General features: G+C 41.4%; 1 protein-coding gene across 2 annotated transcripts in view; it reads right to left on the reverse strand.

Moving 5' to 3' along the window:
- Window positions 1–12458, reverse strand: part of Spec2 (CDC42 small effector protein Spec2) — a 485439-nt gene that overhangs the window by 310848 nt on the left and 162133 nt on the right. The gene's annotated exons all lie outside the window — the stretch shown is intronic.

Consider the following 12458-nt stretch of genomic DNA (forward strand, 5'->3'; position numbering starts at 1 on the left):
GTGTTAATCGTAGTAGTGCAAGTATGGCTCCCTTGTTTGTTTATATTTTACCAACATGCAGAAGTAACATATGGTTTCAATTCAGCGAGTGATCTAAACTAGTGATTTTTCATTGATGTACTTCATCTGAATTCCTTTGTAAATGTGTAGGGTATTGCAATAACACAGCACAGAACACCCGTAGAACTACAATCAGGAGACCTGGCGTCACTGAAGTACGCATAAACAAAGCAAGCGCGCTCCTCGGGGTCTACTGCACCGTGCGCTCGCTGCCATCTTACTACGCCAGTCATCTTCTATCCGGCTTATTGCTACCCAAGCTACCAGCCATCCATGTATAGAGATCAGTGGTATTACCACATTTGGATGGCGGTCTCTCTCACTCGGAATCATAATATTCTGCAGAATGTACAAATATTGGTCGTTCCGATGTGAAACGGTCATCTATCAAATGAAGCATTCCAGCCCCATCAGACGGCACCCACCCCCAACACAACACAGATATGCGACAACTGTGCATATCTCTCGTTGTATAGAGCTTCCCGTGGCGTATAATAAACATGAACCGACTCGATCTCCGCCGAACGAACGAAAAGACGACTTGTCAGAGATCACGTGATCCCAATTACGATTTGACTCCATCTCTGCAAAGGTGCACCGATCGACCATCTGTTCATCGAAGACTCATTGACGACAGCTTTTCTGCACTCAAGGCCGGCTTCTCGTAATCGTTTACGGAGCTTGTATGATCATCCAGGAAATTGGATGCCTGCCTGAGCTCCGTTAAGTTTAAGAACGGATTTTCCTGCGAAGTGTTAACTAACCTGGTGCCATCTTCCTAGTAGAAACCCGAATTGAACAAGTGCCCGGTAGACGTCCAATGTCCCCTGACACCCGCCACTGCTGTATCCATCCCTGAACAGCCTTAGGCGAAACGCCACATTGTATCGCTGCTTCACGAATGGTAAAATTGCCATGTAGGACGAGAGCCAGCACTTGCACTCTTGACGCGTGTGAATTATGTGCCATTTCAGAATGGAGTGAAGCATTTAGCGTCGAAGTTATCTCGGCCAAATTTGATGAGTTCGTTACCTGAAGTCGTCATGGTGTATTCATTCGGTAACAAAATCGTTCACGGCGGGATTCGAAATGTAGCTGTTACGGTTGGCATGAATATTGTAGCCTAGTGCCAAGTCTTATAATTTCACAGTGCCATGCAGAAGTGCATGTTATGAAGAGGAGAGAGAGGGAAGAGGATAGAGTGAGAACGACTGACACAATGAGCGAGAATTACGGGCCGCGTTGCAAAACTCATCCAGCTGACTGTACAAAGCCGAACATAGATGAAGTGAACTTGCTTACAGGGAGTGTAAAAAGTATTCGTACGACCCCGCATATTGTAGAAAATAATTAATTTCCCATAAGTTTATGTAGGTTTATAGATTGAAAAAATTCATTCATATAGCACTCAAATACCTTTTTCCATTCCATAAACAACATGAAAAAACATTGCCATAAACCTGTAAAAAAGTAAGAAACAAATATATATTTTGAGACGAACAAAATGTATTTGTACGACCCCTGTCTTCTGTACATTTCTCCATCAGTCCGTGGAAATCAATATTTTGTAGGATTGCCCTTGGCAGCTATGGCAGCTTGAATGCGATTGGGCATTGATTTTACTAAATTAGCACAGTAGGAAGGGGGTATTATCTCCCATTCCTCCTTGAGAGCATTTTGTAAATCTCTCTTGTTTGAAATGCGCCTAGACCTAATTTTTGTTGCAAGGTAGTGCCATAAATGTTCAATTGGGTTTAGGTCAGGGGACTGGTAAGGGGTTTCCAAGCGTTTGGGAGTGTTGTACAACAACCAGAGGTGGGTATCTATAGCTTTGCGTTTCGAATCATTGTCCTGTTGAAAAAGATAATGACGTCCCAGTCTCATTTTATCATCACTGGCAGGTAAGTTTTGCTTCAAAATATTGATGTACATTCGGTGGTCCATCTTGCCTTCAATGAAATGATTTCCCACTCCCTTAGCGCTCATACACCCCCACACCATCACTGAACCACCCCCATGTTTCACAGTAGGAATCAAGTTCCGCTGCTGTAGCTCTGTGTTCGGTTGCCGCCGCACTTGGAGGCTCCCGTCTGACCCGAAGATGATGTACTTGCTCTCATCAGTCCAGACAGTCCTGCTGAAGACCTCCAGACCTGTGTTTCGGTGCTCTGTGGCAAAGCGTAGCCGTTTCAGACGATTAACCTTGTTCACATAGAAGTTCTTACGCCCCCGACGCCCGTGGCAGTCCATTTGATGAAGGGTGTTGTGCACTGTCGACTCACTCACACCAGCACCTCGCCGTTCCAGCTCAGCAGCAATTTTCGCGGCACTGCATCGCGGATTTTTCTTCACTTTTCGGACAATGAAGTGCCTCCCTGCCTGGGTCAGGGCCCGGGGACGTCCCGTTCTAGGATTGTTATAGTAGCTTTTTGTCTCGGAAAAGTGATCGATGATCGACTGCACGGTTAACTTAGGCCTTCCAACTGCTTCTGCGATCCTCTTGAGCGACCATGTCTTGCTGTGAAGGCGGATGATTACTTTTCGTTCGCTGAGAGTAGTTTCCGGACTCTTTCGCCCCATTCTGACAACGAGTGAATGTACTCGAATGTTGTCCTGTCAACATCTGATCGAAATGAGTGAATAGGATACGCTCGAGCCGTAGCAGCATGCACAACGCCATTAGCAGGGAGTGGAGGGCTGATCTAACTCGCGAAAACGGGGGGGGGGGGGGGGTCTCATACGAATACTATTTGCGGGTCCTCAAACAAAAATTGTCTGATTTTTTTTTTACATGATGACAAAATGTTGTTTTCATATTGCTTATGGAATGAATAAAGGTGTTTGAATATTAAACTTTTTTTCAATCCATAAACCTACCTAAACGCACGAAAAATGCATTATTTTCTAAAATATGCGGGGCTTTACGAATAGACCGCACAAACCTACGGCCACTTAATGCTGGAGTGCGGCCAGTATCCAGTAATCGGGAGATAGTGGGTTCGAGCCCCACTGTCGGCAGCCCTGAAGATGGTTTTCCGTGGTTTTCCATTTTCACACCAGGCAAATGCCGGGGCTGTACCTTCCAAATAGCAAACTTAATGCTGGGAATAAGTTTAAGACAGTCTATGATGTACAGAGTCCAGAAAGGGTGAACTTAAGTATAATACGATGCAATAAGAAAAACATTATGTAAGACAAGTAAGTACAGACAATGCACAATACATTATCAATGGTGTGCATGAGAAAAGCTGAAAAAGAGAAATTCCAAGCAAGTAGTCATACATTTCTCGAACTTCCGTTCCCGAGGTCTATTCTGTAAAGATTATTAAAATGACGAGCGTTTCGCAAGATCTCAATGTTTTAAAAACAGAACGTCAGTCCGGGAAGAGCAAAGCGGTTTCTTTAGGTACCAATAGCAGTCCGATAACCCACTCTGCCCGATGGCATTTAAACATGTCTATGTCAGTACATTTATTCACACTCAAAAATCTGGTGGGACAAACGACTAGCACTCTAAGAGGTGGTGGTGGCGGCGATTGTTTTAAAAGGAAGTACAACTGGACAACCATCCTCAACATTCTGATGATGATGATGACGCTTGTTGTTTAAAGGGGCCTAACATCGAGGTCATCGGCCCCTAATGGTACGAAATGAAACGACAAAGTAAAAGTTCAAAATTATCCACTGACCAAAATAAAAAAATGTCATGAAGAATGAATGAACGAATGAATGAATGAACATGAATTTAAAACAATCAGTGGATCCGACTCAAAAAACTATCATAGTTAATAGTATTACTGACCAAGGGACCACTTCCAAAGCAAATCGAGGATGCTTGGTGTCTAAGCGGGTCCAAAATACAAGTCAAAGGCCCCTCAGAATGATACTTATCGCTAGTAATGTAGAACCATGGTATCTGTCCTGTTGCGGTACTAATCAATGGTAGCAGAGACCTGCGGTATTCCACACATTATTGTACTACTCAAAGCTTATGAAATTCGACATTAATACAGACCTATGTTTTTCTCACTCTGCGGCGCCATTCACAGGCAACGCAACGCACATAAGATTACTAACCACAGGGACCTCTCCCTATCCCGTGGTGTTCCTCATATAGTGGGTACTAATCACAGGTAAGGCAGGTCCATGGTAGCTATCATCCCATGGTCCCGCTCATATGGTGGTACTAATCACAGGTACTGCAAAAGCCGACCGCGCGGTGCTCCTGTGTGCTACTAATCACAAACCTATTTCGTACCTAATATCGTGGTACTACGCACAAGTAAAAGCAACCCTTGGTGTTCTCCGCGTGGTGGTACTAATCAGATGTAGTTGCATGGTTCGAATACAACCATCCCTTGGTCGCCCCTTTTAGTCGGCTCTCACGACAGGCAGGGGATACCGTGGGTGTATTATTCGTCTGCCTCCCCCACCCACAGGGGGTGTGTGTTTGGTCCGCGAGAGGTATTTTATTTCCCTCAAGTCCGCCGGCAAGCCGGTTAGGACCCCCCTATCCGCCACCTGGGACGCGCCACGTGGGAGTATCACCTCTCCCCCTGCTACGCCTGCGTAGCAGGTTCGTGGCCTCAACATTCTAAGACCATAATCAAATATTAGCATCATATTATTATTATTATTATTATTATTATTATTATTACAAATGTATTGTTCATGGGATGTGATCATCAGAGACGTCGTCGAAAACTTCGAATATTAGTGTCACGTTGGAGAGATAACAAAAAATATATGATTCTAGAACAAAAAAAAGCGAGGAATACATTCCTCTAAATGAGAAATAAGCTTTCCTTGATTACATCTCCTTACGACAGTGTTCGGAAGATTTGCGTTCTGCCACAAGTTCACTTCTCCACTCTCGAGCTCCATGTTTCTTGTTTAGCAAACAGCAATGTTACTGTTATTACAAGACTTTAAGTTGAAGGGTCACTGCAACCTGAAATGGCACTATCAACGTGATAGTCAGGCTTAAAATGGAACAAATGAGAATGGTTTTGGCATAAGGAAGTGCTACGTAAGTTGTAGTAGCCAGTGACCACAGATTCTAAATGATCTCCATAAGGCAGTCTAATCCCTCTGGTGACGTGCTACGCTTCACGCGCAGCATACACTGACGATTTCACGCTCCAGAATAATAAACATGATACTCTTGGGTTTCTATAACGTGGCAAGTCAGTCGTGGTTCTTTTTGAGGAATCTGACTCTTCGCGAAACTTAAAGATTTCCTCAAGTTTGTTTCTTTTCTAGGAAGTAAACTGAAAAGAATGTGGAGTTTATTATATTACTTCAATCACATTTTTTTCATGTCATCACTGCATCAAAGCAGACATACTTCCATATCAAACAGATGATAAATTATTTCGATGGCATACTTCGGTCCCAAAACATTGCTTTGAAAATGGGGTTTTCAACGTGGCTGTAAACCTACTTAGAAGTATCACGCATTTAACCACCCTTAAGTACCAACCAGCTGCGCATTACCAATCTCTAACCTGTTGCGTAAATATAAATAAACAGTTTTATTTTGAGCATATTTTTAAGGCTACCAAGGCCATAGAATACTTAAATCATGTTTACTGACAGAGTTCAACCATACTCGGTACGTATTTGAACTGAAATTGGTCAAATGAACAGCCGTCGCATAATTAAACAAACAAACAAACAAGCAAGCAAGCAAGCAAGCAAACAAACAAACAAACAAATACATCACAATAGAATGTTATGCCCTTTGCGTTCAGTTTGTAAGCCGCTGTGAATTCATAAAATACCTACAAAATCCTCTATTTGTAAAAAGCTCTATGTTCTCGTATAGTTCCACTAACTAATTGGGAAGTTTATAACCACCATCGTCGTCTTGGTCCCCCTCTACTTCTCTTACACTCCATGACAGAGTCCATTGCCCTTGGTAACCTGTCGTAGTCCATTCCCCTCAGATGACCCCCACTACCGGCTTTTACGCGTACCGCTTCATCGATCCCTTTCATCCTAACATTGCCTTTTTCTCCTCATTCGGAGTACCCTTCTGCCATTGTCCCCATCTGCACCAGCAATCATTCTCGCCACTTTCATGCCCGTTATTTCTAACTTATGAATAAGATATCCTGAGTCTACCAAACTTTCACTCTCCTACAGTCCGACTCGTTGTCTGAATGGTCAGCGTACTGGCCTTCGGTTCAGAGAGTCCCGGGTTCGATTCCCGGCCCGGGTCGGGGATTTTAACCTTTATTGGTTAATTCCAGTGGCCCGGGAGCTGGGTGTTTGTGCTGTCCCCAACATCCCTGCAACTCACACACCACACATAACACTATCCTCCACCACAGTTACACGCAGTTACCTACACATGGCAGATGCCGCACACCCTCGTCGGAGGGTCTGCCTTACAAGGGCTGCACTCTGCTAGAAATAGCCATACGAAATTATTATTATACTCTCGTACAGCAAAGTTGGTCTGAAAGCAGACCCATGTAAAGAAAGATATAACGTAAATGAAAGTACACATAAAAATCAAATGAGCGCTGAACAAAACTCAAGGGAAAACGGCAACAGACTAAAAAAAGAAAAGTAATATCGGAGAAATGCGAAATTAAAGATCATCTGACTCCGATTTAGGCGTTACAATACCCTGTAGATAGGTTTAACTCTATACTTCCCGTTTGGCAGTTACTACCACTACGGGTCATTATAACCAACTGTCACTGGCTATCACGGAGGCGGCCGCAGTTCTATCCAGGCCAATGCATGAGAGATTTCTGAAATGAAAAGTAACGTCTCTTGGTTCGGATACCACATACAAGAGATCGTGTGTCTATGGTCGCGATATCAATACGCACACACAAAACTATAAACCTGCTTAATTCCTGCCTCTGTAACACCACTGAGGATTCTGCACTGTGTCTTGAATCATTTCACGCATATGGACCGTAATTACTGGCTTTTCGTAATTTTAGAGCTGTAGCAACCCTGGCAGACGATTCTTTACACGTCGACAAAAAAAGTTCACCGCAAACTAAACAGCCGTTCGCTTGTGCAAGGCCTTCGTCTAGTCTTTAGCAACAGCATCGCAAAAGCAGCCAGCCAATGGTCAGTGGCATGTGGTGGTCGAATGATAGCTTGATCACTTATCAACAAGTGTGTTAAAACAAAGTTTGCAACTCTTAAACGTTTTCACACCAATCACGTTTTCTAACAATAAATGCCGTCAGCAGAAGGCACACATATCATACTCTAGCTGATTATGCAGGTAGGAAGTGTTTACACAGAGGTGTCCCTTAGTCAGGTGCTCTAGAATGACACATTACCTCACGCAATTACCAGATCAACAAAACATAGGATATAAAGCATTAATCATGGATCCTTCCTATTTCTGCTGAAGAGGGACTAAACCTCGCTCTGAACCATTATAGGACAACTTTATGTAACTGCATCGTAGTTCAGATGTCTGCTATTTCAGAAGGCGTAACTACGTGCTTGTTGAGCACTCATATGAAATTTTTCTCTCCTTGGCGGTGATGGTTCTATCCTCGTCAATGTATGTTTTTTTGAAAAGTAAAGTCACATCCCTGTGGTTTGGATTCCGCGCGAAAAAGGGAGGCCCCGATGCAAAGATGAGGTTATCAACAGCCACGTAAAACGATATTAGTTTCTTTAAATCTTTTATTCATCGAATAAACGGAAGGGAGGGAAATGGAGATGTGCTGATCCGCTGACTGCAAATTGCTGAACGGCCCTAGGCACATAAAGTTCCAAAAAGTTTTAATTTTCCAACTTACCAGCCACAAAATCGTGAAGACGATATATCCAATTATCGATACTGCACAGACACCATACTTCTTCGGTTACCTCCTAAGACAGATCCCAGGGACCGCGTACATTATTAACATAGGAGCTAATCCTGTTTAGTTAAGGTGACTTTAAAATACACAGCATAATAAGCCTTAATTTTGTAACAGAAATTATTATTCAGCCGCAAGTTCAAGTCTCGTCCCTGGTACAGGTTTGTGTCAATACTTTCAATGCTTAACAATATATTCACAATGTAGAATTTAAGATAAAGTGACTGAATTCACAATTCAGCAACATAGTTGTGAGATAACAAAAAGATAGGGCTCAACAGTTAACTACACCATGGAATCTAGTAATGTAAAATAAACAGACCGAGTATTTTCAGAGGTACAGGCTGGACAGTTAAGTTAGCAACGACGAATCTCACGTTATTATAACTTAAGGCGGCTACACACGTTGCTGTACAACTGTGCGATATAACTGCACCAACCGAACTGCGGAGATTTATCTCACGTGTGGATGGTAAATTGTTGCAGTTATTTCTGCTTGCACAGTTCATCGGAGCAAGTTCATTTTTCTAACCAATAAAACTGTGTCGATTGCGTTTACACAGTTGTATCGCAACGTGAGGACCGTGGCGGCTGCCGATTGCTCAGTTCAAGTGAGTCAATCGTTAAGATATCACAACATGTCTCAGGAAGACCAAAGCGGATATCGTGAGCATTTAGAAGCTTTCATTGAATGCTATAGAAATGAATCTTGTCTCTGGCAGGCGATGTCTAAAGATTATCACAATCGCAACAGAAAAGACGCCGCTTACAGTAAGTTGATTGAAAAATATAAATTAATTGACTGCAAAGCCAACAGAGACGTAGTTGTAAAAAAGATTAATAATCTTAAGAGTTCTTACAAAAAGGAGTTAAACAAAGTTAAACAATCTAAAATAACGGGGTCAGGCACTGACGAGATATACACTCCACGTTTGTGGTAGTTTCATCAATTGGACTTCTTATATGAACAACACATACTACATGTAACGCTAAGAATAATTTTCTCGTAAAATCAACGTTAAGGCGGCTATACACGTTACTGTATAACTGTGCGAAACCGATAACTGGAATATATTATCTGCAGCTGTCTTGGAGTCTTTTCCCCGAAATATAAGATGCTTAAAGGAAATTCTGTAATATACTGTAAATTTCCATGTGACAGTTGTACTTTCAATGTTACGCCCTGCCAGGAATTGAACCCGGTACCCCTCTGACCAAAGGCCAGCACGCTAACCATTTAGCCATGGAACCTGACCGAATAGGACTAACGTGCTGTTATTCTGTGGTACGAAGCGTAACTCATTTAATAAATTTACGTGTGAATATGGAAATTTACAGTATATTACAGAATTTCCTTTAAGCATCTTATATTTCGGGGAAAAGACTCCAAGACAGCTGCAGATAATATATTCCAGTTATCGGTTTCGCACAGTTATACAGTAACGTGTGTAGCCGCCTTAACGTTGATTTTACGAGAAAATTATTCCTAGCGTTACATGTAGTATGTGTTGTTCATATTAGAAGTCCAAGTGATGAAAGTACCACAAACGTGGAGTGTATATCTCGTCAGTGCCTGACCCCGTTATTTTAGATTGTTTAACTTTGTTTAACTCCTTTTTGTAAGAACTCTTAAGATTATTAATCTTTTTTACAACTACGTCTCTGTTGGCTTTGCAGTCAATTAATTTATATTTTTCAATCAACTTACTGTAAGCGGCGTCTTTTCTGTTCCGATTGTGATAATCTTTAGACATCGTCTGCCAGAGACAAGATTCATTTCTATAGCATTCAATGAAAACTTCTAAATGCTCACGATATCCGCTTTGGTCTTCCTGAGACATGTTGTGATATCTTAACGAGTGACTCACTTGAACTGAGCAATCGGCAGCCGCCACGGTCTAGCCGCCTACACACGTTACGGTATAACTGTGCGATTTAACTGCACCAACCGAACTGCGGAGATTTATCTCACGTGTGGAAGGTAAATTGTTGCAGTTATTTCTGCTTGCACAGTTCATCGGAGCAAGTTCATTTTTCTAACCAATAAAACTGTGTCGATTGCGTTTACACAGTTTTATCGCAACGTGTGGACCGTGGCGGCTGCCGATTGCTCAGTTCAAGTGAGTCACTCGTTAAGCCTGCATTCTAATAACTTGGAACTAGAAAATAGATGCAAAGAGTATGGATGGTATGATAATTAGCTTTTCGAAGACTAATTTGATGTCAGTAGGTAAGAAATTCAACAGAATTGAATGTCAGATTCGTCATACAAAACTGGAACACGTAGATAATTTCAAGTATTTAGGATGTGTGTTTTCCCAGGATGGTAATATAGTGAGATTGAATCAAGGTGCACTAAAGCTAATGCAGTGAGCTCGCGGTTGCGATCAACAGTATTCTGTAAGAAGGACGTCAGCTCCCGGACGAAACTATCTTTACAATGGTCTGTTTTCAGACCAACTTTGCTTTACGGGAGAGAAAGCTGGGTGGACTTAGGATATCTTATTCATAAGTTCAAAGTAACAGACATGAAAGTAGCGAGAATGATTGCTGGTACAAACCGGTGGGAACGACGACAGGAGGGTACTCGGAATGAGGAGATGCAGGCTAATTTAAGAAGGAACTCGGTGGGTGAAGCTGTACGCATAAACCGATTTCGGTGGTGGGTCATGTTAGGCGACTGGAGGAAGATAGGGTAACTAGGAGAAGTAGAGCGCAAGAGAAGTAGAGGGAGACCAAGACAGTTTCTAACGACTTAAAGATAAGAGATATAGAAGTAAATGAGGCCACAGCATTAGTTGCAAAGAGAGGATTTTGGCGACGTTTAGTAAATTCACAGAGGCTTGCAGACTGATCGCTGAAAGGCATAACATGGGCCGATGACCTTGGATGTTAGGCCCCTTTAAATAACAAGCTCAAAGGCATAACGATCTATAATGATGTATGTATGTATGTATGTATGTATGTATGTATGTATGTATGTACTTATATCTCAAAAACTGAAGATTTTACAGATGTGAAAATTGGTTGATGGAATCTCCTTTAAATATAAAGGAACACTTATTATTTTTGTTTTCGAAAAATCAACTACAGGAGGAGTGAAAAGAAGTGAAAATGGGAGTGAATGTTTAAAATGAGTATATCTCAGAAACTTAACATGTTACAGACGTAAAAATCTATTTTTTTTCGGAAAATCAATGTAACTGGGAGGACTGAAAAAGAGGTTGAATCCTTTAATGGGCATACTTATATCTCAAAAACTGAAAACGTTACATATGTGAAAATTGGTATTTGGAACCTCCTTTAAATGTAACACGGAGTTTTCGTTTTCGGAAAGTCCACTTAAGGGCGGAAGGGAAGAAATTAGTGGAAAGAAGTGAAGTTGAATTATTTTTATGAAGATACTTATATCTCAAAATCGGAAGATGTTACAGACGTTAACATTGGTATTGGGAATCTCCTTTAAAAATAAACACGTATTGTTTTCATAAAATCAACTTAAGGGAAGGGGTTGAAAAGAAGTGAAGGAGTTGACCTCCATTTATGAGAATACATATACCTCAACAACGGAAGATGTTACAGACGTGGAAATAGGTATATGGAATCAAACATTTCTTTCTTTTCGACTTCAGAGAGGACCGTTTCTCTCATACATGCTTCTACAATATGTCGCATGGTCATTTTAGCTGCAAAATGCAATACTACGAACGTGGTTTATTAAGAGATGAATGAAACAACTTTAAGAGTTTTTATAGTTTAGGGATATTCAGATAAAATCTTAGTGCAGTACCGAGGAGCGATAACTTTTATAAAATTACGAAATCCACGTGAGCGAAGCCGCGGGTAACAGCTATTATGAAAATAAAAATGGAATTTCGGCAAATATTCATTTATAGGAAGAGGAGTAAGGAGACGAGCTGCTCGACTAAACGGTAGGCTATGTTCCGAGCTGTCATTGGAGAGATATTCGATATTCGGTTATAGGAAGAAGAATTAGGGAATAGAAGGATTTATCAAGGGAAATGTTCGATAAATTTCCATGTTCTTTGAAATCATGTAAGAAAAGAGTAGATAAACAACAGATAGGAAAGCTGCCACTTGGGCGACAGCACTAAATGCAGCTCAATGATGATTGATGAAATGTGTTTGCGTATCAAACGCGCAAAGGTAAAAATAAGAGTGCATTATGGTAAATAAAAACTACTGTTCGGGTAGATTTCATCGTTATTCTCAAAGCAAGTAAGGCAGTCATTTTACGTGATCACAGCCATGGAATCTCCAGTTTTACGGTGAAGTCGAACCACAAGGATGCGACTTTTAATTTTTTTAAAGTTTCACAGGAAATTCAAACAACGAACACCTTGATGAGGAGCCAGTGATGATGTCAATCGGCCATCACGCACCTTTTTGTCTCAAATGTACCGATGATTAATTTTCATCCATTGTAAAATTTAGTAAAGATATATCAACCAAATTTTGGGGACATTGTACTTTGAAAGTTTGCTATAAATATAAGCAATAAACTTCTACACATATTTCAGTCAATTTCAC

Source organism: Anabrus simplex, chromosome 2 (assembly GCF_040414725.1).
Source record: "Anabrus simplex isolate iqAnaSimp1 chromosome 2, ASM4041472v1, whole genome shotgun sequence".
NCBI lineage: Eukaryota > Metazoa > Arthropoda > Insecta > Orthoptera > Tettigoniidae > Anabrus > Anabrus simplex.